Genomic DNA, 25,921 nt, shown 5'->3' with positions numbered 1-25,921 from the left:
GAGGAGGCGACCGCCCACCACCTCCTTAACTTCGGAGATGGTGAAGTTACCTCCCCGCAGCAGAATACCCAGGCCGGAGGAACGGCAATCATTACCCCCCGACCAGATCGATGGCCCGTGGGACCACCATCGCGACCACTGCCTGCAGGTGCTGAGGTGTGGTATTCCACACTCCTGCAGAAACAGTAGGTCAGCTTTGACATTGGCAAGGTAATCCAAGGTTGAAACACATCGTGTAGTAGATTTAATGCTACGCACATTAATGGAAGCAATTCTTACACCCATTTTCAAAGTTAGTTGTTGCTTCCCATACCATTTGTCCTTGCTAGTCCCAGTCCTTCGGGATGTTCCTGCATACCCATCGTGTGAGCAAGCTGTTTCACAATAGTTGGGCTCAGAAACCCCTCCTGGTTTTTCATGCAGTTGTTGTTCCGCTGGGGTGACATCGGGGGTGGGGGTCTTGTAGGCAGCAAAGATTGGGTTGTCCTCAGCTGCTACCATCTGTTCCTCCTCGAAAACATCACTGCTCCCGGCCTCCCGGAGCTGAGGTGCGCCAGCCGTGTCTTTGCTCTCGGTGTCCCGGAGCTGGGATGCGTTGGCCACATCATTACGTGTGGCGCTTTGGGGTTGGGGCACACCGGGCCCATCACAGCTTCCAGTGCCCGGGGGCTGGGATGCTTTATCTTCCAGCTCCTTGGAGTTCTGCTGCCTCTTTTGAAGGGGCTGTCATTCCAGCATTTCCCCGTCCAGTCAAGAGGAGTTGTTGCAGTCTGATTCAGAAGGTAGCCTCCTCTTGCCGCTGGTTTGGGTGGTGGCCTGTTCCACTTTGGGATGTTTCTTCGTTGTGGTTTTCCTCTGGACCACTTGCCACTGACCTGTTTGTCCATCTGCTGCCTCCTCCTCCATTGATTCTGTCTGTGGAGGAGGGGTTTCCGGGCACAGGGTAGGTGCTGGGTCGCTGGTTTCAGCTGCCTCCCCTTCCTTCTCCTTCTCAGGTTGAAGTTCCTCACTGCGGAGAAGGTTGCTGGTCTCCTTTCGAACACCGGACGCCTTCGTCAAACCTTCTCCTGGCCTTTCCTTGGACCTTGCCGCCTGAGCATAACTGAGGCAGCGTTTGGGGCAGGTTTTGTAGAGGTGGCCTGCCGCACCGCACAAGTTGCAACACTTACTCTGCTTACAGTCCTTGGTCTGATGGCCTTCCTCCTTGCAGTTCTTGCAAACAACCGTGCTGCAGTTGGCTGCCACGTGACCAGATTTGCCACAGGTGCGGCAAACTCTGGGCTGCCCAGCGTAGACCAAGAAGCCTCGACTTCCCCCGATAGCGAAGCTGGAGGGAGGGTGGATGATGGCTCCACTGGGATCGACCTTCAAGGTCACCTTGACCTGCCGCTTGCTGGTCCAAATCCCAAAGGGGTCCTTGACATCAGTGCTGCTGCCGGCCACCTCGACGTACCTGGCGAGAAAGGTGAGTACATCCACCACAGGAACATGGGGGTTGTAGAGGTGAATCGTCACCACCCGGTCCCGTTGTGATGGAAGCGTGAAGAGCGGCTCCGCTGTGAGGATCGACAGTGGCGCCCGGTCCCCTTTCTTCTTGAACGCCTTCAGGAACTTGACGCATCCCGCCACGTTCCGGAACGTCACATCGAAGTATCCACTGCTGGGGAAATCCTGCAGGCAGAAGACGTCCGTAGCTTGAAATCCACAGCAATCGAAGAGGATTTTCTTGATGAAGAATGTACAATCGACCGGTGCATCTCCTTCCTTGTCCTTCACGACCACCCTAACGATGTTACGCACTCCCTGGCCCGAAGCTCGAAGATTGGTTATAGCCATTTTACTCAAAGCTTCCCCAGGATCAAAAGGCAATGATCATGGTCTCTTCTCAACCAAGTAAGCACTGATAAGAACAGATACTACACTCGATCTTAGCCAAAAGGCCGAGAAGCAGAGGTTCAGCTTTGAACGAACGAGCCAGTGATGAATATACCTGTACCCCTGAGACTTTTTGGACCCCTACTGTTTCCCAATTTTCCCCAGTGTCCTGACCAATATTTATCCCTCAATGAACATCTGTACATTGCTGTTTGCTGTGATCTTGCCGTAAGAAAATTGGCTGTCAAGTTTCCTACATTCCAATAGTGATTACACTCCAAAAAGTAGTTAATTGGCTGTGAAGCACTTCAGGGCATCTCGAGGTCGTGAAAGGTTCAAGTTCTTCTATTCATGTTTTACTATCTAAGCCATCATAGAGTGACTGCATGAAGCATTCTTGCAGTGGTCCAGTAAATGCTCTGGTGAGAAAAAGTGCCCAGTTTAGCCCAGCTCCATATGCAAGTGACAAGATAATTTGTTGAATAGTGAAAAAACATCTGAACTGTTAACAGTGCCCCTTTATTAACAATGAGAAGCTAATGAACAAAATGTCTGCTAGCCACCCAGAACAAGATGTGCTGCACTCCATAAAATTCAGTACATTAGTTTAACTTAGCTGTAATTTGTTAGAGGTTTAATGGGCATCAGGCTGAGAGTGTCAAAGGAAGACCAGTTACTAAAACTGACAGGGCAGTTTGGAACATATTAATTATCTTCAATGGCACATTAGCCAAGTTATCCTTTGCTGCAGTCTCATCTCTTCTTTCACTGCATGGAGCCCTTCCTAAAGCAGCATCAAAATTATAGCTCTGCAGTCAAAGATAGCCCAGCTGCTTGAATGCATTTTGTTTAATACAATTTGAATATCCCCCAGTGTTTGGTATCTTCTCTTCCTTTCTTGACTGGTTTTGAGGTATGGTTCCATTAGCACCGATTGCTATTTGATAACTGTCCAAAGTGGCTATAAGTTCTCAGGTGTAACCTTATAAGCATAGGGGGCACGGGCAACACAATTTCCTGTGGCCTTGCTCCACCAGGGAAAGTGTGGGAAGGCAGTATTTCTACCTACCTATTGTTTGCTCCCCTGACATCAATCCACTCCCCACCCCCAGGGCCAAGGCCACTTAAATATCTGAGATAATCACACATAGGGCTGGAAGTATTCCTGTCATGGCTTCCGGTGACGGACCCAAAAGTAGGCATCGTGGCTGCTTGTCATGTGTATGGCTGTTCCCCCGCAATCACGCAGCAGGCAAACAATTATAATAATGGAGGTGTGGGACCCAGCCAATTACACGAGGGAGGGGGGGGGTGGGATTCGAGGGGCTGAATGTGGTGTCAGATGACTCTGGAGCAGGTGCTGGTGCCATATTTAAAGTCCTGTCAGCCCTGCTTGTATTGCTGCCTTTGAGTCATTTGCTGTTTAATGCTGAAACATGTGTTGGAGTGACTCCTGGAATCCCACTCCCCCGACAAGGAAACCACAGTATGGCAGAGGCAAGGTGACCCCATGGTTTAGTGATGCCTCCCCTGAGATTCCCCTCCAGGCTGAATGAGAAAGGTGGGAGGTCCTCTTCCCCAGGGATGGCAAGAAGAGGTCCTCCTGCCTCACCAAGCAAGCCTGGATGGAGATCGCAGAGGAGGGCAGCAGCCATGGGGTCACCTGCTCCGAACATGTGTCCAGTGCAGGACGACAGTCAACAAGCTCGTTTGGTCTGCCAAGGTGAGTGCTCCGTACCACTCTCCTTTTTGTGGATTGCATGTGACTACGTGGGAGGCTGTGTGACATTGGGAGGGAGGCACCACAAAGGCACTGGAAAAGGGGAATAGGCATCAACATTTCCTGCTAGATGCACGGCTGCATCTTGGCCACAGGCCACTTTCTTTCACAGCTCATCTTCATTACCTCCCCTGACAGCTGACGTGATGATAAGCCATATAGGAAACTCCAGCAGAGGACAAGAGGCTGCCAATTGCAGAATTGTCCTGTAGCTCTTCCTGTCAAATATGACTTTCTTCCTCTTTCCACTTGCAGGACAAATGGGCCCATAACAACAGGGAGACGTCACAGACTGGTGGAGGAATTGCAGGCATATGGCCTCTCAGCAGCTGAGGATGAAGCACTGGAGTTAGCAGGGACCAAGGCAGCAGCTCAATAGCAGATGGTGAAACTGCAGTCTCCGTGCAGGAGCGTGAGGATTGTCTTCAATCGACAACCAACATACTTCTGGAAATCCACATCACACATGGATATCACGACAAGATCCGCAATGCCTAACTCACACATGTTTGTGTTCTCTCATGCAGGTCGGTGCCCGCAGGAGACTCCATCAGAAGGGGGACAGCAGTCAACCTCTGAGGAGGAGCAGTCAGAGGATGCACCATTACATGACTCTCCTGCATCTTCCACCAGCGCAGATACATTCACCTCGGTGGGTCTTAGAATCAGGGTCACAAGCTGGTGAGAGCACCGCACATGCGCCTGAACAGCTGGCTGAGGCTGAGACAGCTGAGGACCCTGACAGTCGAAGGACTGTGGGTGGCCAGGCCCAAGCTGAGCCCCAGGCTGATGACGAGCCTCTGCTTTCGACAGAACAGGGAATGCTGGAGTTGCAAACAGAGGTAAGGCAACATCTGGCAGAGATGCTGGAGGCCATGCGCAGCCATGAGCAGACGATGGAGGAATCCATCCAGGCCAAGAGTACTACCATGTCTCAGACATGTGAGCGCATGGCTTCCTCCATCGAGAGGTTAATGACCCTCAGGGAGAGCCAGATCCCATAGATGTGTGCAGACCTCCACACCATCTCCTTGGCCATGAGCTCAGCACAACAGTGGCAAGGCAAGAGTCCTCTCCAGCTCCTCGTTCTTCTCTGGTGAGCAGGGAGGTTCAAGTGAGCCTTGAAAAGGAGGAGGGAGGCTGACCTCCGCAGCTGGGGGCTCCCCTCAGGGTGCTCTGAGAGTGGACACTGACTCCTCAGTCCCTCCGCCAGTGAGCCCAGCTCCAATAGCCACAGTGCCTGAGGAGAATCCTGCACCTGTGCTGGCCCCTTCAGCCCAGTTGGTGTCGCAGGGGTTACATCTTGTAGAAGCACTCGAAAATGTATAAAGAAAACCACTTAGATACACTTGGGGCTTCATAGGCGTTTGAAATTTGTCATTTGATTTATGTTACAAAGTTTTTTTGTTTTTGAAGTTAACATTCATTGTGGAAAATGCTTATTCCTTCATGCCTTAATTGTGAGATGCTGACTTCACCCTCCCCACTTAGTGGGCTGCCGGTATAGACTCAGTCTTCTTTTGGTAAACATCTCAGATGTGTCAGAGTGAGTGGTTAAACTGGGCGCCAGGCACAGAACCCAAATAAAAAGGAGGCAACAGACTGAATGCTTTTAGGTAAATCTTTATTGCTTTCACTCTGAGAGGCCATCATGGTGGCTGGAAGTGGGTAAGTATGAGACTGTCTTTGCCTCGTGCCCCTCCCTCCAACAGAGATGTGGCATTACACCACTGGGTCCACAAAGACAGGGTGTATGAGACCCATTGTGATGAAAGATCACAGACCTGAAACATTAACTCTGCTTCTGTCTCCACAGATGCTGCCTGACTTGCTGTGTATTTCAACACTTTCTGTTTTTATTGCAGATTTCCATCATCTGCAGTATTTTACTTTTATTTTATGTATGACACCCACGTCAGGTGATCAGTCGGCCTCCAGAGAGCTGTCCTTGCAGTGACAAGTTGCCTTGGCATCTTTGCCTTTGCTGCTCCTCTTGGCTTATGCGCTGATGGCCCTCAGTGACCACCCTTGCTAATAGCCAGCCCTTTCAACCGATGGTATGGCCATCCGGCCCTCTCACCCAGCAGTGTAGCCACCCATGCTGACCACCCGAGACCAAGCCCATCCGTGGAGAGTGCACAGTACTGTAAGCCGACCGGAACCTTCCGATGAAGGGTCACTGACCAGATGCTGCCAGACCTGCTGAGTGATTCCAGCATTTCTTGTTTTTATTTCAGATTTCCAGCATCCGCAGTATTTTGCTTTTATTTTAGAGTCCAATCCTGTCCTCACCTGATACTGATCGGGAGTAGAAACTCCAAATAATTTTTCTCTTCCCCAGGCCTGTTTCCTCCCCAGCAGAGACCTGCACTGAACTGAGCTGACAATCTTCCTGCTATGTATAGCTCACCACACACTACATTCATCCACTAGACCATCGGGAATCAGCATCCAATAATGTTTCGTGGGGTTTTATTAAAAGTAATCTTTATGATTGTCACTTCTCAGCACAGTGACAGATTTAACAATGGTGGCTGCATAGTACACACAATGTATTATTTAAAAGACATCTTTTTTTTTTTACAGATTCTCCCTGATAACCCAGATTTTAAAAATTATTCCAAATCAGTTTTTGATTTAAAAAGTGACAGACTTGCCAACCCATGTGACTTACTAGAATATCATGACTTTTTTGAGCCCAGAGATTTGGCTCTGTGCATCTCTTTCAGCTGCACGCACAGAAGAATGGTATATTCTGGAGTCTTGGGCGGCACGGTGGCGCAGTGGTTAGCACCGCAGCCTCACAGCTCCAGGGACCCGGGTTCGATTCCGGGTACTGCCTGTGTGGAGTTTGCAAGTTCTCCCTGTGTCTGCGTGGGTTTTCTCCGGGTGCTCCGGTTTCCTCCCACAAGCCAAAAGACTTGCAGGTTGATAGGTAAATTGTCCATTATAAATTGTCACTAGTACAGGTAGGTGGTAGGGAAATATAGGGACAGGTGGGGATGTTTGGTAGGAATATGGGATTAGTGTAGGATTAGTATAAAGGGGTGGTTGATGTTCGGCACAGACTTGGTGGGCCGAAGGGCCTGTTTCAGTGCTGTATCTCTAATCTAATCTAATCTTATCTCTCCCCTCATCTCCAGCATGGCTTCAGTTGGTTATAATCAAAGGACTTTGTGTATCTTGTATGGAAACTCATGTTTTAACCTTAGCTCAATTGGTAGCACTATTGCCTCGATTCACAAGGTCATAAGTCAATAATTATAGCCCCAACCCAGAGATCTGAGCACATTGTCTGGGCTGGCAGCCTATGCAGTTATGTCTAACAAACCTAACTGAATGTTTTAACTAAGTGGTAGATAAGGGATTGTCTATGGATGTTGTCTATATGGATGTCCAGAAGGCACATAAGGGACTGTTAACTAAAATCAGAGTTCATGGAATTAGAGGCAACTTATTGGCTTGAATAGGTTATAGTTTGAATTGGTTAGGAGATAGGAGACAAAAAGTGGGAATAATTAATTGTGTGCTCAAATTGGCCGGATGTGACTCGTGGTGTACATAGGATATACAGCACAGAAACAGGCCATTTGGCCCAACAAATCCATGGCAGCATTTATGCTCCACTTAAGCCTCCTCCTGACTTTCCTCATCTAACTCTATCAGCATAACCCTCTATTTCCTTCTACCTCATATAATTACTACCTCCCCTTAAGTTCATCTATTTTATTCGCTTCAACCATTCCCTGTGGGAGTGAGTTCCACATTCTCACCTCTGTCTGGGTGAAGAAGTTTCTTCTGAATTTCCTATTTGATTTCTTGGTGACTATCTATATTGATGGCCTCTACTTTTGCACGTCCCCACAAGTGAAAACATTCTCTCTGTGTCTACTCTATCAAAACCTTTCATATCTCGAACACCTCTGTTCGGTCTGCAATCATGGCTCTGAGCTTCCGGTCACTTGCCAAGTAATTCTCCATTCCACTTCCATTCTGACCTCAGCCTCCTGCATGGTTCTGATGAAGCTTGGGGAGCAGTACCTTATCTTTTGATTCACACTTTATAATCTTCCGGAGTCAACACTGAGTTCAACAATTTCAGGTCATAACCACTGCTCCCATTCTTTGCAGACTGCAGGTGCTGTTTATGGTTCTGATATTGCCATTTACAGCTCCTCGTGACTCATTTTTTGTTTCTTTACTTATCCCTTTTGTTCTAATCCAGAAAGCCAGTTGGTGAAGGATGGAACTGGAGCCAATCTTTACACACGTTTATATTTATTTACAGAATTACACATTACAAGCATACACCTCCTAACCCTACAACTACAGTTTTAATCTGTGTCTATTTATAATGGGCTCAAGTGAAACAGCAATTAATGCCCACCACCAGCATACAATTAAACAGAATTAATATACAATTAACACCTTTTGCCGTGCATCATCACTCCTTTGGCCATTTAATCTCCCCCATCTTCCAAACTATCACAGACCTTCCCTTTTGTTCTTTCCTCCCCTTCCCCTGCCTCTGTACTCGCTTAAAACCTGTTATATCTTTAACTTTTTCAGTTCTGATGAAATGCTATCGAACTGCAACGTTAACTTTGTTTCTCTCTCCAACAGACGCTGCCTGACCTGCTCAGTGTTTCCGGGATAAGGAAGCAGGGGAAACCGAAGGGCATTAGAGAAAGGGACTATGGCCTAGATTTTACAGTCAAATTTATAGCCAGTTTAATGGCACTCACTGTTATTAATGTGTAAATCAACCAGCAACTTGTGGCGAGGAAAGAATACCCCATAAATTGCAAATCACCACAAGCTTAAAATTTTTTATTGTTTATATTTTTCCTACTTGTCCTTTTTGTCTGCTTTTCTCTTTCTCAATCCAATCCTTCTTTCCTTCTCTTTATTTCTCTTTCTGTACTTGATTTGACCCTAATTCACCTTATTTCCTTCTCTGTCATTCCTATTTCTTTCTCAATCTTTAAATGTCAATGGCCAAGGAGAGAGATCTAATATAGATAGATTTATACAGTCCTGACATTCACCAAATTCCCAGATGTCCTGTTTTCCTCACCATATTGTTATTAGCTCGCACTTCCAACTACTTGCAGCACAAACAATTTTCAAGTTGAATGGTGAGGGAAAAAGTCTACCTCATGGAGCAAGCTACAAGGTGCCCTTCATTAGCAAGGTCTGGGCCGAGGAAAACGCTCCCCAGCCATTTTGAACAGATAGCCAACACAATTTAATCGGAACAGAAATAATGTAAGTAGACTGATGCACCGCAAATGTAAGAAACCAGATGAGGCAAAGAAGTGAAGTGATCCAAGAGTACAGAGATATAAATTGCTAAAAGTAGCAACACAAGTTGATAAGGCCATAAGAGTGCAAACAAAGTAATGAATTCATTTTTAAAAGAATAGAATATAAAAGCAGGAAATAATGTGAAATTTATATCGAACCAATTGGAGCGCTGTGTGCAGCTTTGGTCTCAATGGTACAAAAAGTATATTGAAGCACTGGAGAAAGTGCAGAAAAGATATGCAAGGATTTTACCAGAATTAAGAGAATGCAACTATCAAGAAAGATTAAGCACACTGGTGCTTCTTTTCTCCGGAAAAGAGAAAACTAAGAGGAGACCTGCTCAAAGTCTGTAAAGTTATGAAGGGGTTTGCTAAAGTGGATGTGGAGAAATGGTTTCCACTTGTAAGCAAGTCCCAAACAAGGTGGAATAAATACAAAATAGTCACGAACAAATAAAACAAAAGTGGGACTGACGAACTGGGTTGCTCTTGGAAAGATCTGGCACAGACTTGATGGCCGCTTTCTGTGCTGTACTATTCGATGATTCTATGAAATAAAGAGTTTAAGAGGAACTTCTTTGTACAGAGAGTGGTGAAAATGTGGAACTCGCTGCCACATAGAGTGGTTGAAGAAAATAGGATTGGTGTATTTAAGGGGAGGCTTGATGCATACGTGAGGGAGGAAGGAATAGTAGGATATGAGAGCAGAGTGGGAAGAGATCATTTGTATGGGAATAGGCTCATGTGGAGTATAAATTGCAGCATAGACCAGTTGGACTGAATGGGGTGTTTCTGTGCTGTAGATTCTATGTAAACCTATGCTGTTCAATGAGCTGGTTATCTCTAATCAACAAAAAGAAGCTCGACACCATCCAGGACAAAGAAGCCCACTTGATTGGCACCTCATCCACCACCTTCAACATTCATTCCCTCCACCACCGACGCACAGTGGCAGCAGTGTGTACCATCTACAGGTTGCAGCAACTCACCGAGGTTACTTCCACCCCTGAGACCTTTACCATCAAGAAGGGCATGAGTAGCAATGTTATGGCAATGCCATCACCTCCTGGTTCCTCTGCAAGTCACATACCATTTTGACTTGGACAGATATCATTGCTCATTCAAGGTGACGGGGTCAATAGCATGAACACCTCAAGGGCTGCAGTGGGTGAATAAGTCCCACCAACACATTTTCGGGGCAACTAGTGGTAAGGTATAAATGGACCGCAGTGCACATCTTGAGAATAATTTCTTAAAAAAGGATACAAAAACAAAATAGTGTAAATGCTGGAAATCTGACCAGCAGAGGCTGCCTGATCTGTGAGTTTTATTCTTTCATGGGATGTGGGAATCATTGGCAGGGCCAGCATTTGTTGCCCATCCCTAACTGCCCTTGACAACTGAGTGGCTTGTTAGGCCATTTCAGAGGACGATTAAGAATCAACCACATTGCTGTGGGTCTAGAGTCAAACGTGGGCCAGACCAGGAAAGGATGGCAGATTTCCTTCTCTAAAGGGCATTAATGAACCAGATCGGTCTTTACAACAATCGATGATAATTTTGTGGCATTATTACTGACTCTAGCTTTCAATTCCAGATTTTTTAAAAATTAATTAAACATATTAATTAATTGAATTCAAATTCCACCAGCTGCTATGGTGGGATTTGAACCTATGTCCCCAGGGCATTGGCCTGGGCCTCTGCTTTACTAGTTCAGTGACATTACCACTACACCACCATCTCCCCAGTATTTTCTGTTTTATGTTAGTGACTGCTTTTCATTTTCTGTGAACTTCTTTGGGATATCTTAAGAATGTGAAAGATGCTGTATAACTGCAAGTTCTTTATTTTCTTTTTTAAATAAATCCATAACCCACTCCTCATTTTAAATGAGAGTATTAGCTAACAGCAGTTCCACTGAACCTTGCAATGATGTGCAAATTGAGCCATTAAATATTAGAGCAGTGTGGATCGTTAAAGAATGATATGCCACATAGATATGGCAGCATAGTGGTCATGTTACTGGACTAGTAATCCAGAGGCTTGGACTAATGATCCAGAGATATGAGCTTGAAAATTTACATTTAGTTAATTAAATAAATATGGAATAAAAAGTCAGTATCAGTAATGGTGATTATCAAACGACTGGATTGTCATAGAAACCCATCTGGTTCACTACTGTCCTTTGGCGAAGGAAACCTACTGTCCTTAGCCGGTCTAGCATCTATGTGGTTCCAGACCCACAGCAATGTGGTTAACTCGTATCTGCCCTCTGAAATGATTCAGCAAATCACTTAGTTATACCAAACAGCTATGCTTGTAGTGGTTCAAGAATCACCACCACCTCCGCAAGGGACTGGCAATAAATGCTGGCCTTACCAGCAATGCCCACATCCCGTGAATGAATAAAACAAATTCTTCACATAGTACATGGCAAATATAATGTTATGTACAGAATACTATGGTTTCTACTTAACTCGCTACATTCCTTTCAAATGTTCCTATATGTAAGTGCAGTATTCTTCATGTATATCATTTATGACTATGACTTTCCTTTATATTCCATGTACTCTGTTACTGCTTTACATTATTCCTTTTTTTTTGCACTAATTTTCAACTGGTACATCTTTTCTGCCAGGATCTCACAATAGTGGATACAGAGTTTAATTCCACACGTTATGCCTCAGTAGCATGCCCAGAAGGAACACTTTCTCCTGCACCAAAGGCATGACAAGAATTCACACAACTGTTTACAAAAATAAATTGGCTTCGCAAACTTGCACTCAAGCCATGTCACATAAATATTGCACAGTCCATAGCTCATGCTTGGATTACCAAAGTTGCATTATTTATACTGGTCAGATAGCTTTCAGGCTGCTTGAGGAGTGTTAAAGGATCATTAATACAGATGCATTATGATTGGACTTTTTGGGGTTTCCATTCACAAAAATGCACATAAATAATGGTAGAAAATGGGCAAGTTCACTCGTTCCAAAAGGAAATCAAGCAAAATGGGCATTTCGTCCAACTTCTTGACAAAAAAGGGAATACATAGCTCAGTGTACTCTCACCTGAAACTAAAAAATAGACCCCCCCCCCCACCCCCCCCCCCCCCACCATCACACCAGTGTGATTGTTTTTTCAATTGCCCACATTTGCCATCTTAATTTGCTTTGAATAAGATTGCCACCTCACTGATTGAGCAGGAAACTTGGGACCATTTGGAACTGGGTTAAGACTGCCCTAAACCCATCTGTCACAGAACCCTCACAGACCTGTGAAAATCATCATCTATCAATCTGTGCTGGATTGGAGCTCAATTCCTTGAGCTGAAAGCAGAGCTAACCCACTGTCCCACCCAGACCTAACCCACTGTCCCACCCAGACCTCCAGGGTTCTCATTGTTTTGAGTTATAAACGCAAGAAGACATGAACAATAACAACAATCTTCCCTCTCTGATCCTTTGCCTCATTACTCAGACTCTATAAAACTCCTGTCCTATCTCCTTTACTGTCTCCCATGTCATTTCCCAATTAAGTTACTTATTACTAAGGCTATCTAACACAGAGATTGCAAGAACAAGCCTACGGGTACAATATTTCATTTCTGAATTGAAACAGTTAATTTGCCTTATCAACACTAGATTAAGAGTTTAATTAGCAGGAGACTATAACCCAACTGCTACAAGCTCCATTAAGGGCCTAATCATCTAATGAGAAATTCAATAAAAAATCAGTTTCCCTTTACTGTTGAATTGGTACATTGCTACAGTTTCTCTGTTGCTGTCTCCTCTTAATAAATCAATTACTCAACATATTTACTGTAAAGTTCACAAAGATATGAGCACAATTAAACATTAGTGTGTGAAATTTGCTGTTTTAAACTTGAGAATCTATGCAAATCTTACAAAAACATTATGCAAAACCCAGTATCTATATGAATTCAATATAAAGCAACGATGATGGCTTGCCCTACCAGCTATTCCTACGAATTGATCCATTTGATGATATGACGGATCCCGCTGGTTCTGCACACAGAATGACCAAGAGTTACCTTATAACATTGATGATCCAGATGCTTAGTTATACTGATAGCCAAAATCACTGCCTCTATCTCACTCCTGCTAAAACCAAACTGCTGTGTCTTGATTAACCTTGCCTTTCACTCTTTGCAATCTGTGCACGGTCCTGCAATCTGGACACTGGCATTTTCATTTTTGAATGTTATGTAAGTGCTACAGATCTGCATCCAGTTTTGTGATTGTAAATATAAATAGCACACTAATGCCATAACCAAACTGGTGTCTCTTGGTGTCTGGCATTTTCTGCCTCAACATCTGTTATCTATCTAATTTATTCTCCCTTTAGCACTCTATCAATTGAAAGTGGCAGGAATATTTGAATCAGTCACTGTGCATCATGCCAGGCACTACAGGCAATCCTCTATTGAAGGAAATCACTGTTGCACTGATTTCAAGCCAAAAATGCCACGGATGGTTGTGCAGTGATGACACTAGTTTGACATTTGTCCAGTCTGATTGTAAATTGACATACTGGTCTGTAAAAAACTCCTTTGCCCGATGAAAGCAGAGTTCCCAAATGTCTTTTGGCATTTGTCACAATCTTTCCATGTACGTTTTACTTACCTGAATAGCAAGAGGGGTGACCTGGGGCTAACTTGCACAGTGTGTGGCCATTTCTTCACGGCAGTCCAGACGGAATATGAAAGCAGGGTTGAAGAGTGCTAGAATTTGCATTCCATGTGCAAAATGACAATACATGACAGCATTTCATTGACTTTTGTTTTTAGTGTTCTGTTGCACACAATATTAGAGTTGGCCCTAATCCTAGTTTTGGGAATCAGGTAATTTAATGGTTGACTGATAAAACAGCCATTTAAGCTATGCAGATTGGTCACTTCGTCCGTGGACCACAGCCAATTTACCCCTCCTCCCTAGTCTCCTGCAGGAGGGTTCTGTATTAAAGTTCACTCGTTCCAAAAGGAAATCAAGCAAAGCAGAAGAATAATTTTCCATCCCATGTCGCCACATTTCACCCCTGGCTAGCTGTCCTCTGGACAACAAATAACTTAATTACCTTAGTCAATACATATCCCTATAGTCACCAATGCTATTCCTGACTATTTATTTAACTCCTTTTTGAGGAAGTAGTTGCCTCAGCCTGTAACCAACTTCCTGATATCATTCTTTTTTTATGTTCATGGGATGTGGGCATCGCTGGCTAGGCCAGCATTTATTGCCCATCCCTAATTGCCCACTGAAGGCATTTAAGAGTTAACCACATTGCTGTGGGGCTGGAGTCATATGTAGGCCAGACCAGGGAAGGATGGCAGCTTTCCTTTCCTAAAGGACATTAGTGAATCAGATGGGTTTTTACAACAATTAACAATGGTTTCATGGTCATTATTAGATGAGCTTTTAATTCCAGATTTATTAATTGAATTCAAATGTGCTGTGGTGGGATTTGAACGCATGTCCCCAGAACATTAGTCTAGGTAGCTGGATTACTGGTCCAGTGACAATACCACTAAGTTATCGCTTCCCCAATATTTATAAATAATCTGAACACCCTGATTAGATCCCAGCCTGTAGCTCACTCCCATGTATCCAATATTCTGTACATAAACCATTTGAACCCCTTTATTAGATTTCAGCCTCTAATTCAGTCCCAGGTATTACTTATTCAATATAAGATTGAATATATAAACTATCTGAACCCCTCAATTAAAATACAGCCTGTATCCCATCATGGGTAACCACTTTCTCTATGTACAACACCACATATAAAACTGCAAAGCAAATGAATTCGTGATCGAGACCATATTTTGTGGCATGGCCAGCTTCAATCAGGGATAGAACTGGATACAGGACACATTGACAAATTCCAGATGAATTCTGCTACTTCTGTGACAGCTGGGACACCTGGAATGCAATGAAAATTTCCACAAAAATCTAAGCAGCAAAGGGATAAGCCTAAGGTGTAAATGCAAGTTTGATAAATTCACCTGACGTTGATGTAAAAAGGAAAATGCGCGCACTTTGGTTTTACTAATAGCTGATAAAAATGGGATTGAATAGAAATTTCCAAACAGCCTTTTCAACACAGACTCTCAGGCAAAAGCAATTGGAAGTTAAGACTGAGGCAATTATCTTCCTCAAAAAGGAGCTGAATGAATATCCAATGGTGAAGGAGGTGGATTACCTAGTAGTGGAGGGGTGGTTATTGAGTCCAATCACATGAACTGATCCACACCATCCACTGAGCTCAATATCTACCTCCTCCACTACCCACAGGCTATGGCTGCAGTACACATGATCTACAGGATACACAGGAACAACTCACGCATGTTACTTAACAGCAACTCCATTCCCCCCTCTATCACTGTGAGGAATAGTGACAGCGTGCAAACACCATACCTCTAAAATCCCTCCAAACAGAGTTGTCAACCCTCAAGGATTGACCTGGAGTCTCCAGGAATTAAAGTCTAACCTCCAGGAGTGAGATTGATACATTTTTGGGTACTAATAGAATCAGTGGATTTGAGGTAAAAAAAAAACAGCCATGATCTTATTAAATGGCAAAGCAGGTTTGAGGGGCCGAAAGGCCTACTCCTGCTCATACTTCTTTCGTAGGATACTGCTACGGGCAAACCCTGAGGCAAATCATAGGGGAAATTAATTTTTAAAATATTTTCTTTGAGCACTTTTGTTCACATTTGGACATGGGAAGGAAAGCTGTTTAACTGACATCAAGAATCATCCAATCACCATTGTGACAGCACATACAACTTAAGGGCTGCAGCAGTTCAAGGGGAGGGCCCACCACCACCACATTTTCAGGATTAATAGTGACGGATGATAATTGTGGCCTTGCCTACATCACCTGTTTTTTCAGAACAAATGAAAAAATTGCACATAGCCCAACATGGAGTCAACAAATGTTACATGAAGGTTACAATGAATGAGTGTAATGGTAAACTGGATGACAATGATGGGAGATTTGACAATGGTAATGCTGTTGAATGTCAAGGGAGGTGGTTAGACTCTGCCTTGTTGAAGATGGTCATTACCTGGCACTTGTGTAGCGCAAATGTTAATTGTCACTTATCAGCCCAAGCCTGCAGTCATGTTCTGGGGCTGAGATGATTAGCCTCCGATAACCACAACCATCTTCCTTTGTGCTAGTTATGACCCCAGACAATGGACAGTTTTCCCTCCAATTCCCATTGACTTCAAATTTATTAGGGCTCCTTGATATCAAACTTGGTCAAATGCCGCCTTGATGTCGAGAGCAGTCACTCTCATCTCACCTCTGGAATTCAACTGTTTTCTTTTTATTCTTTCATGGGAAGTGGGCATCACTGGCAATACCAGCACTTATTGTCGATACCTCATTGCCCTTGAATAGGTGGTGGTGAACCACCTTCTTGCACCACTGTAGATACACCCACAGAGCTGTTTGGGAGGGATTTCCAGAATTTTGACCAAGCAACAGTGAAGGAATGGTGATATATTTCCACGGCAGGATGGTGTGTGACTTGGAGGGGAAGTTGCATTTGGTTGTGTTCCTCTACACCTGCTGCCCTTGTTCTAGGTGGTGGAGTTCACAGCAACCCTGGCTCACATGCGTCTTTTTCTCAAATCTTTCCCTCCTGCTCAGAAGATCCAGTTCCAGTCTCCCTTCCTTTGATGCTCCTCTGTGAAAATGGTGCTTGCTGTTCGAGTGTCAACCTGTCTTCACAATTCACAAATCCTGAGCACTCAGACAAGATTCCTTGACCTAGATTTTCCTTTTATTTGAGCTTATTTTTGGTTAACACCAGCATTAAAATAATGATTAGAAAATCTACCCTATTGAATCTGTGCTCATTTAATAGCTCTACCTATCTCCAGAAGTTCAGCTGTGGGGGAAAATATACACCCGTGAAGTGACTTGGAATACAAAAATAGCTGGCATCATTACACAGTGAGATCTATCTCTGTGGTTTCACTGCCTTTCATTCCCAGTGCAGGGACAGTTGTTTGAAAGAGCTGCCATATTTTCAGCATGTTATGCATTGTGTTATTATTCTCAGCCATATGCTCTCAGATCTCACCTGGTTCTGGACTCCTTCTTGTCTCAATCACTTAGCTGACTGCATCAGTCACAAAATGTGGAGTGGATTCAGCACAAAATGAGGAATGCATGAGAATTACCACACACCAGGAGCGACAAATGTACAGCCCACGGGCCGGATCCGACCCCCAGAATGCTTTCATCTGGACCACAGACTTAGAATCATAGAATGGTTACAGCACAGAAGGAGACCATTTGGCCCATCATATCCATTCCAGCTCATTGCAAGAGCAATTTAACTAGTCCCACTCCCCTTCCCTTTCCCCATAACCCTGCAATATTTTTTCTCTTCATCCAGTTCCCTTCTGAAAGTCATGATTGAATCTGCCTCCACCACACTTTCAGGCAGTGCATTCCAGATTCTAACCACTCGCTGCGTAAAAAGTATTTTCCTCATGTCGCCTTTGGTTCTTTTGCCACTCACCTGAATTCAGCTTCTGGTTCACAACACTTTGGTCAATGGGAACAATTTTGTTCTATCTAATCGAGATCCCTCATGAATTTGAACATCTCATTCAAATCTCCTCTCCACTTTCCCTTCTCTAAGGAGAACCACCCCAGCTTCTCCAGTTTATCCATGTAACTGAAGTCTCTCATACCTAGAACTATTCCTTTAAATCTTCTCTGCACCCTCTGTAAAGACTTCACATTCTTCCTAAAGTGCAGTGCCCAGAATTGGACACAATACTCCAGTTTACAATAACCTCCTTGCTTCTGTATTCTATGCCTCTATTTATAAAGCTGAGGATCCCGTATGCCTTTTTAAACCTGCCCTGCACCTTCAATGAGTTGTGCACATATACCCCAGGACCTTTTGCTCCTGCACCTTCTTTAGAATTGCACATTTTATTTCAAATTGCCTTTTTATTACACGAATATCGATTGGGATACTGAGCAAAGGGAAAGGAGGGGGAGCAATTTCTGAAATGTATTCAAGAGAACTTCCTTAACCAGTATGTTCTCCAACGAGGAAGGAGGCATCACTGGATACGGCACTGGGGAATAAGGTGGGCCAAGTGGACCAAGTGTCTGTGGGGGAGAACTTGGGTAAGAGTGATCAGCGTATCATAAGGTTTAGACTCGTAAAGCAGAAAAGCAAGGAACGATATAGGTTGAATGGCAAAACTGGAAGAGGGCTAATTTCAATGCAATGAGAAGGGATCTAGCCAGGATAAAATGGAACGAAAGGTAGGGGAACCAAAAACAGGACTCCTTGCCCGATCAGGGAGATAGAGATTATGATGAAACAAAAAAAGGGTATATGACTGCATGTCAGATGAATTCTTCAAGTGAGAACCAGACCAAGTACAATAAGTTGAGAGAGAAGGTGAACAGGAAAATAAGACTGGCAAAGAGAGAATATGAGAATAGAATGACAGTCAACATAAAAGGGAACCCAAAAATCTTCTAGTGGCATGTAAATAGGAAGCAGGTAGTAAGAGGTGGAGTAGGGCCTATTAGGGACAAGGAGGGTAATATATGCTTTGGGGCACAGGGCAAAGCTAGGATATTTAATGAGTACTTTGTATCGGTGTCTACGAGGAAGAGGAATCTGACAAAATATCGGTAGAAGCAGAAAGAATAGAGGCAATGGATAGGGTAAAAATTGAAAGGGAAGAGATACTGGAAAGACTGGCTATGCTTAGGGTAGATAACTTGGATGGCTTGCATCCAGGTTGCTAAAGGAAGTGGGGATGGAGATAGCGGAAGATATGGGGGAGGTGCCAAAGGATTGGAGAGTGGCAAATGTGGCACCCTTATTCAAGAAAGGGTGTAAGGACAGTCCGAGCAACTACAGGCCAGTTAGTTTAACATCAGTGGTGGGTAAGGTTTTAGAAACAAAAATCAGGGAAAAGATCAACAGGCACATGAAGAGGTTCCAGTTAATTAAGGAGAGTCAGCATGGATTTGCAAAAGGGAGATCATGCTCGACTAATCTAATTGAATGTTTTGATGAAGTAACAGGAAGTTGATGAAAGGAATGCAGTGGATGTTGTCTATCTGGATTTGCAGAAAGTGCTTGATAAAATACCACATAAAGGCCCGTTAACAAAATTGAGGCTCATGGATGGGAGGGTAAGTGTCCAATTGGATAAAAAATTGGCTTAAGGACAGAAAACAGTGAGTCGTGGTAAATGATTGTTTTTCAGACTGGAGGATGGGAGACATTGCTGTTCCCCAAGGGTCAGTGCTGGGACCACTGTTTGTTTGCTATATAAATGACTTTCATCATGGAATACAGAGTAGAATCTCAAGAAATGCTGATGACACCAAACTTGGAGGTGTGGCAAACAGTGATGATGACGACATGAACCACCTCCAACAGGACACAGATAGGCTAGTAGAATGGGCAGACACGTGGCAGATGGAAATTAATACTGACAAGTGTGAGGTGATGTATTTTGGTAGAAGTGATAGGAAGAGGCAATATATACTTAATGGCACAATTCTAAAGAGTGCAGGAACAGAGGGACCTGGGTGACCATTTGCATCGACCTTTGAAGGTGGCAGGACATATTGAGAGAGTGGTTAGTAAAGCATATGGGATCTTGGGCTTCATAAAATAGAGGCATTGAGTACAAAAGTAGGGAAGTTATGCTGAACCTTTATAAAGCTCTGGTTAGGCCCCGACCAGAATACTGCAACCAGTTCTTGCCACCACACCTTGGGAAGGATGTGAGGGTCCTTGAGAGGGTGCAGAGGAGATTGGCCAGAATGGGGGATGGGGGTTAGTTGCAAGGTTAGGTTGGAAAAACTTGGGTAGTTCTCCTTAGGCAAAGGAGATTGAGGGGAGATTTGATAGAGGTGTACAAGATCATGACAGGCTTAGATAAGTTAGAAGTTAGATAAGGAAAATCTGTTCCATTACCTGATGGTACAAGGACAAGGGGACACAGATTTAAGGTTCTTGGCAAGAGATGCATGGGGAATGCGAGGGAAAACCTTTTTATGCCACGAGTGGCAATCACCTGGAACACATTGCCCATGAGGTGGAAGTGGAGACAATCAATGATCTCCAAAGGAAGTTGGATGGCCAGTTGAAGGAAATAAATTTGCAGGGCTACTGGGATTGAGTGGGGAGTGGGAATGATTGGATTGCACCACAGAGAGCTGGCATGGACTCAATGGGCCTAATAGCCTCCTTCTATACCATAAATAACTGTATGACTCTCTGACTCCTTGTTATTCCTACCAATATGTATCACTAAACTCCTTTCTGCATTAAATTTCATTTGCCACATCTCCACCCATTCCACCAGCCTGTCTATGTCCTCTTGAAGTTTATCACTATCCTTCTCATGGTTCATGTTACTTTTAAGTTTTGTATCATCTGCAAATTTTGGAATTGTGCCATGCATACCCAAGTCTAGGTCATTAATATAGATCAAGAAAGATAGTGATGTGAATAGAACCCCTGGGGAACCCCACTGTCTACTTTCCTCCAGAATGAAAAACACATTTTCACCACCTCACTCTGCTTCCTGTCACTCAGCCAACCTCATATCCATGCTGCCACTGCCCCTTTTCATTCCATGGCTTCAACTTTGTTGGCAAAAATGTTTTACAAGTCCATGTACAGCACATCAACTGCATTACCCTAATCAACCCCCTCTGTTACCTCATTAAAAAACTCAATTAAGTTAGTTAAAGACAATTTGCCTTTAACAGATCCATGTTGGCTTTCCTTAATTAATCCACATTTGTCCAAGTGACTGCTAATTTTGTCCCAAATTATCATTTCTAAAACCTTTCCCACCATCGAGGATAAACAGACAGGCCTGTAGTTCCTGGGTTTATCCTCACACCCTTTTTGAACAAGGTGTAACATTTTCAATTCTCCAGTCCTCAGGCACAACACCCCCATATATAAGGAGGTTTGGAAGATTATGGCCAGTGCCTCCCCAATTTCTGCCCTTACTTCCCTCAGTATCCTCGGGTGCATTCCTGGTGACTTATCAACTTCAAGTACAGCCAGCCAGTATAAAGAACAAGGCCGGGAGCAGACCGGGATAACGAGTGAAGCTGGGAACGGAGTGGAGCGGGATAAACAGTGAGGCCGTGTGGAGTGGAGCGGGATAAAGAGTGAGTCTGGGAGCGGAGCGGAGTGAGATAAAGAGCGAGGCCGGGAGCGGAGCGGGATAAAGAGCAAGTCCGGGAGCACAGCGGAGCGGGAAAAAGAGCGAAGCCGGGAGCGGAGAGGAGCAGGATAAAGAGCGAGGCCGGGAGCGGAGCGCAGCGGGATAAGGAGCAAGTCCAGGAGTGGAGTGAGATAAAGAACGAGTCTGGGAGCAGAGTGGAGTGGGATAAAGAGCAAGGCCTGAAGCGGAATAAAGAGCAAGGCTGGATGTGGAGCGAAGCGGGATAAATTGTGAGGCTGGAAGCAGAGCGGGTTAAAGAGTAAAGCCAGGAGTGGAGGTGAGCAGGATAAAGAGCGAGTCCGGGAGCAGAGTGGGATAAAGAGCAGGGCTGGTTGTGGAGTGAAGCGGGATAAAGTGTGAGGCTGGGAGCAGAGCTAAGCGAGATAAAGAGTGAAGCCAGGAGTGGAGCAGAGTGGGATAAAGAGCGAGTCGGGACCAGAGCGGAGTGGGCTAAAGAGCGAGGCCAGGAGCGGAGCGGGATAAAGAGCAATGCCAGATGTTGAGCAGAGTAGGATAAAGTGCGATGCTGGGAGCAGAGCAGGATAAAAATCGAGGCCAGGACAGGAATTCCAAACCTACTGCTGCCCTTGACAACAGGTGGAATTTGAATTTGAGGAGGAGGAGGGAAAGATGTGAGAAAAAGGTGAGTGTGAGTCACCTGTTCATCTCACTGTGCGTCAGTTCATTCAATCCTGCGTCGATACAAAAATAACTTCAATTTCGGGACATTTCTAGCCAGTCTTTCTGACTGAACCTTTCCAGCTGGTCCTGGTTTGGCCTTAGTTGTTCAACACAAAGAAGATCAAAAGCTGTGTTTGGCCAAATTAAAGCTGGCTCTTCCTTCCTTTCTAAAGATGTCCTTTACTCCTGGCCTAATAAAATGTTACCATTTCAGCTTCAGTGACTGATAGATGGTTATTCATTACAACATAAGGAAGACTGGAAACAGAAAAGCCCATTTGGCCATGAAAAGCTCATTCTCCCACAGATTTCACGGATTGTACTCATCCCATTTCATCACCCGAGGGACAAAATGTGCAGAGTTTCTCCCTATCCCACAAAAGATAAGCTGCTAAATTTGAGGACTGCTGTAACATCATATATTCTACATTTTATCTTCTTCACCAATAACTGTCATTGGCAAGATAGTTTCCCCATCAGTTTAACATCGTATTCAATTATTTTTGGCTGTATTTATCCTTGTTATCCGCAGCTCAAAGTTACTCCACAGCAACGGTAGTGAGACTCCTTTCTGCAGGGAGTCAGATTAACCCATTCTCTCTCTATTTCACACTGCAGCTTAGCCTCGCTGAGCAGCAGAACTGCTTCCTATCAATAGGACAGTTGTTGTGCAATGTCCTAGATCCCGATCCACCACATTTCTACAAATAAAGTGCCATCACCATCATTCCACAAATCAAGTGACATTTATGTACAAAAGTCAACATGATTCTAGCTACGATTAAAGTTGCTTCTGACATAGGTTAATCCATCCTCTCGCAAAACTGATCTCTACTTCACTTCCCAGTTTGCAGAGATATTAGGTTATGGATTCCTAGAACTACAACATCATTCAGCTGCCTGCTGAAGCACTTCAGTTAATTCCCTAAACATGCCTGTCAGGAAGAAGACCTAATATGTAGAGATTATGAGAAGTATCAGAGAAAGTCAGAGCAGGTCACTGTAAGAAGCTGGGGCAGCTCTCGTAGTGCTGTGATTATCTCAGTCTTCCTTGACTTTATTGATTATGTCTGTCGTACCTCTGATAAGTAAGTGCAAAATGTAAGAGTCTGTATGATCAGCATGTCAAAGCTGCTGGATGATGGGAAGTATAGACAGATTTAGGCTTTACCGTTACAACATTTAACAGGTATGCTACAATAGTGGTTATGTTACTCGACTAATGATCTGCAGACATGAGTTCGAATTCCACCAAGGGAGAATTTAAATTCAGTGAATTAGATAAATCTGGAATTGAAAGCTAGTCTCAGTAACGGTGACCATGAAACGACCAGATTGTCGTAAAAACACATCTGGTTCACAAATGCCCTTTATGGAAGGAAATCTATCATCCTAACCAGGTCTGGCCTACATGTGACTCCAGACCCACAGCAATGTGGTTGACTCTGAAATGGCCTAGCAAGTTACTCAGTTATATTAAACTGCTATGAAAAACTAATAAGAATAAAATCACATGGGACCACCTGACATCGACCTAGGCACTGGAAGCAACATTGGCACACCCAGCCCAGTCAACCCTGCAAAGTCCTCTTCACTAACATCTGGGGACTTGTGCTAAAATTGGGAGAAATGGACCACAGACTAGTCAAGGTACAGCCTGACCTAGTCATTCTCACAGAATCATACCTTTGAACCAATGTGCCAGACTCCTCCATCACTATCCCTGGGTAGGTCCTGTCCCATAGAATAATAGACCCACCAGATGTGGCAGTACAGTAGTATACAGTTGGAAAGGAGTGGTCCTGGAATTCCTCAACATGACTCCAGAAGACTCGTGGAATCAGCTCAATGTTGGGCAAGGAAACTTCCTGCTGATTACCACCTACCACCCTCCCCCAACTGAAGAATCAGTACTCTTCTATGTTGAACACCACTTGGAAGCAGCACTGAGGGCAGCAAGGGTACAGAATGTACTTTGGGTGGGAAACTTCAATGTCCATCATCAACAGTGGCTCTAGATCACCACAACCAACCGAGCTGGCTGAGTCCTGAAGAACATAACTGCCAGAGGAAGCTTGCGGCAAGTGGCGAGAGAACCAACACAAGGGGAAAAAATCTACTTAACATCATCTTCTCCAATCTACCTGTTTCAGATGTATCTGTCCATGACAATATTGGTAGGAGCTACCATCTCACATTCCATGTGGAGACTAAGTCCTGTCTTCACACTGAGGACAGCCTCCATTGTGTTATGTGGCACTGTGTTAACTGGGCATTCATGAAGTGCTGTGGGCCATCATCAGCACAGAATTGTATTCCACCACAATCGGTAGCCTCACAGCCCGGCATGTCCCTCACTCTACCATTACCATCAAGACAGCAGACCAACCCTTGTTCAAGGAGAAATGTAGAAGAGCATAACAGGAGCAGCCAAAAATGAGGAGCCTACTCGGTTAAGCTTTAACACAGGACCACAACCATACATTTTGATTCATTCGCTTCGCTGGATAGGACAGCATTTATTGTCCATACTTAATTGCCCATGAGAAAGTGATGGTGAACCGCCTTCTTGAAACGCTGCAGTCCATTTGGGGTAGGTATACCCACTGTGCTGTTAGGCAGGGAGTTCCAGGATTTTGACCTAGCGACAGTGAAGGAACGGAGATATAGTTCCAAGTCAGGATGGTGTGTGGCTTGGAGGGGAACTTGCAGGTGGTGGTGTTCCCATGCAACTGCTGCCCTTGCACTTCTAGTTGGTAGACGTTGTGGGTTTGGAAGGTGCTGTCTAAGTAGCCTTGGTGCATTGCTGCAGTGCATCTTGTCGATGGTAAACACTGCTGCCACTGTTCGTCAGTGGTGGAAGGAGTGAATGTTCGTGCCAATCAAGCGAGCTGCATTTCCTGGATGGTGTCGAGCTTCTTGAGTGTTGTTGGAGCTGCACCCATCCAGGCAAGTGAAGAGTATTCCATCACACTCCTGACTTGTGCCTTGTAGACGGTGGACAGGCTTTGGGGAGTCAGGAGGTGAGTTACTGGACATAGGATTCCTAGCCTCTGTCCTGCTCTTGTAGCCACAGTATTTATATGGCTACTCCACTTCAGTTTCTGGTCAATGGTAACCCCTAGGATGTTGATAGTGGGGGATTCAGCGATCATAATGCCATTGAATGTCAATGGGAGATGGTTAGATTCTCTCTTGTTTGAGATGGTCATTGCCTGGCACTTGTGTGGCGTGAATGTTACTTGCTACTTATCAGCCCAAGCCTGGATATTGTCCAGGTCTTGCTGCATTTCTACACAGACTGCTTCAGTATCTGAGGAGTCACAAATGGTGCTGAACATTGTGCAATCATCAGCAAACATCCCCACTTCTGATCTTATGATTGAAGGAAGGTCATTGATAAAGCAGCTGAAGATGGTTGGGTCTCAAACACTACCCTGAGTAACTCCTGCAGTGATGTCCTGGAGCTGAGATGATTAACCTCCAACAACCACAACCATCGTCCTTTGTGCTAGGTATGACTCCAACCAGCGGAGAGTTTTCCCCCTGATTCCCATTGACTTCAGTTTTGTTCAGGCACCTTGATGCCACACTCGGTCAAACGCTGCCTTGATGTCAAGGACAGTCACTCTCACCTCACCTTTTGAGTTCAGCTCTTTTGTCCATGTTTAAACCAAGGCTGTAATGAGGTCAGGAGCTGAGTGGCCCTGGCGGAACCCAAACTGTGCATCAGTGAGCAGGTTATTGCTAAGCAAGTGCTGCTTGATAGTATTGTCGACAACATTTTCCGTCACTTTATTGATGATCAAGAGTGGACTGATGGGATGGAAATTGGCCAGGTTAGACTTGTCCTGCTTTTTGTGTACAGGACATACCTGGGCAATTTTCCACATTGCCGGGTAGATACCAGTGTTGTAGCTGTACTGGAACAGCTTGGCTAGGGGTGCAGCAAGTTCTGGAGCACAGGTCTTCAGTACTATTGCCGGAATATTGTCAGGACCCAT

General features: G+C 44.6%; 1 pseudogene; it reads right to left on the bottom strand.

Moving 5' to 3' along the window:
* Positions 1-1,843: 1,843 nt before the first annotated feature.
* Positions 1,844-1,952, bottom strand: LOC137379307 (U2 spliceosomal RNA; annotated as a pseudogene).
* Positions 1,953-25,921: the final 23,969 nt, after the last annotated feature.

Source organism: Heterodontus francisci, chromosome 17 (assembly GCF_036365525.1).
Source record: "Heterodontus francisci isolate sHetFra1 chromosome 17, sHetFra1.hap1, whole genome shotgun sequence".
In the NCBI taxonomy this organism is placed as follows: domain Eukaryota; kingdom Metazoa; phylum Chordata; class Chondrichthyes; order Heterodontiformes; family Heterodontidae; genus Heterodontus; species Heterodontus francisci.
Note: the sequence above shows the minus strand (reverse complement) of the source record. Positions and strands in the feature narration are given on the sequence as shown.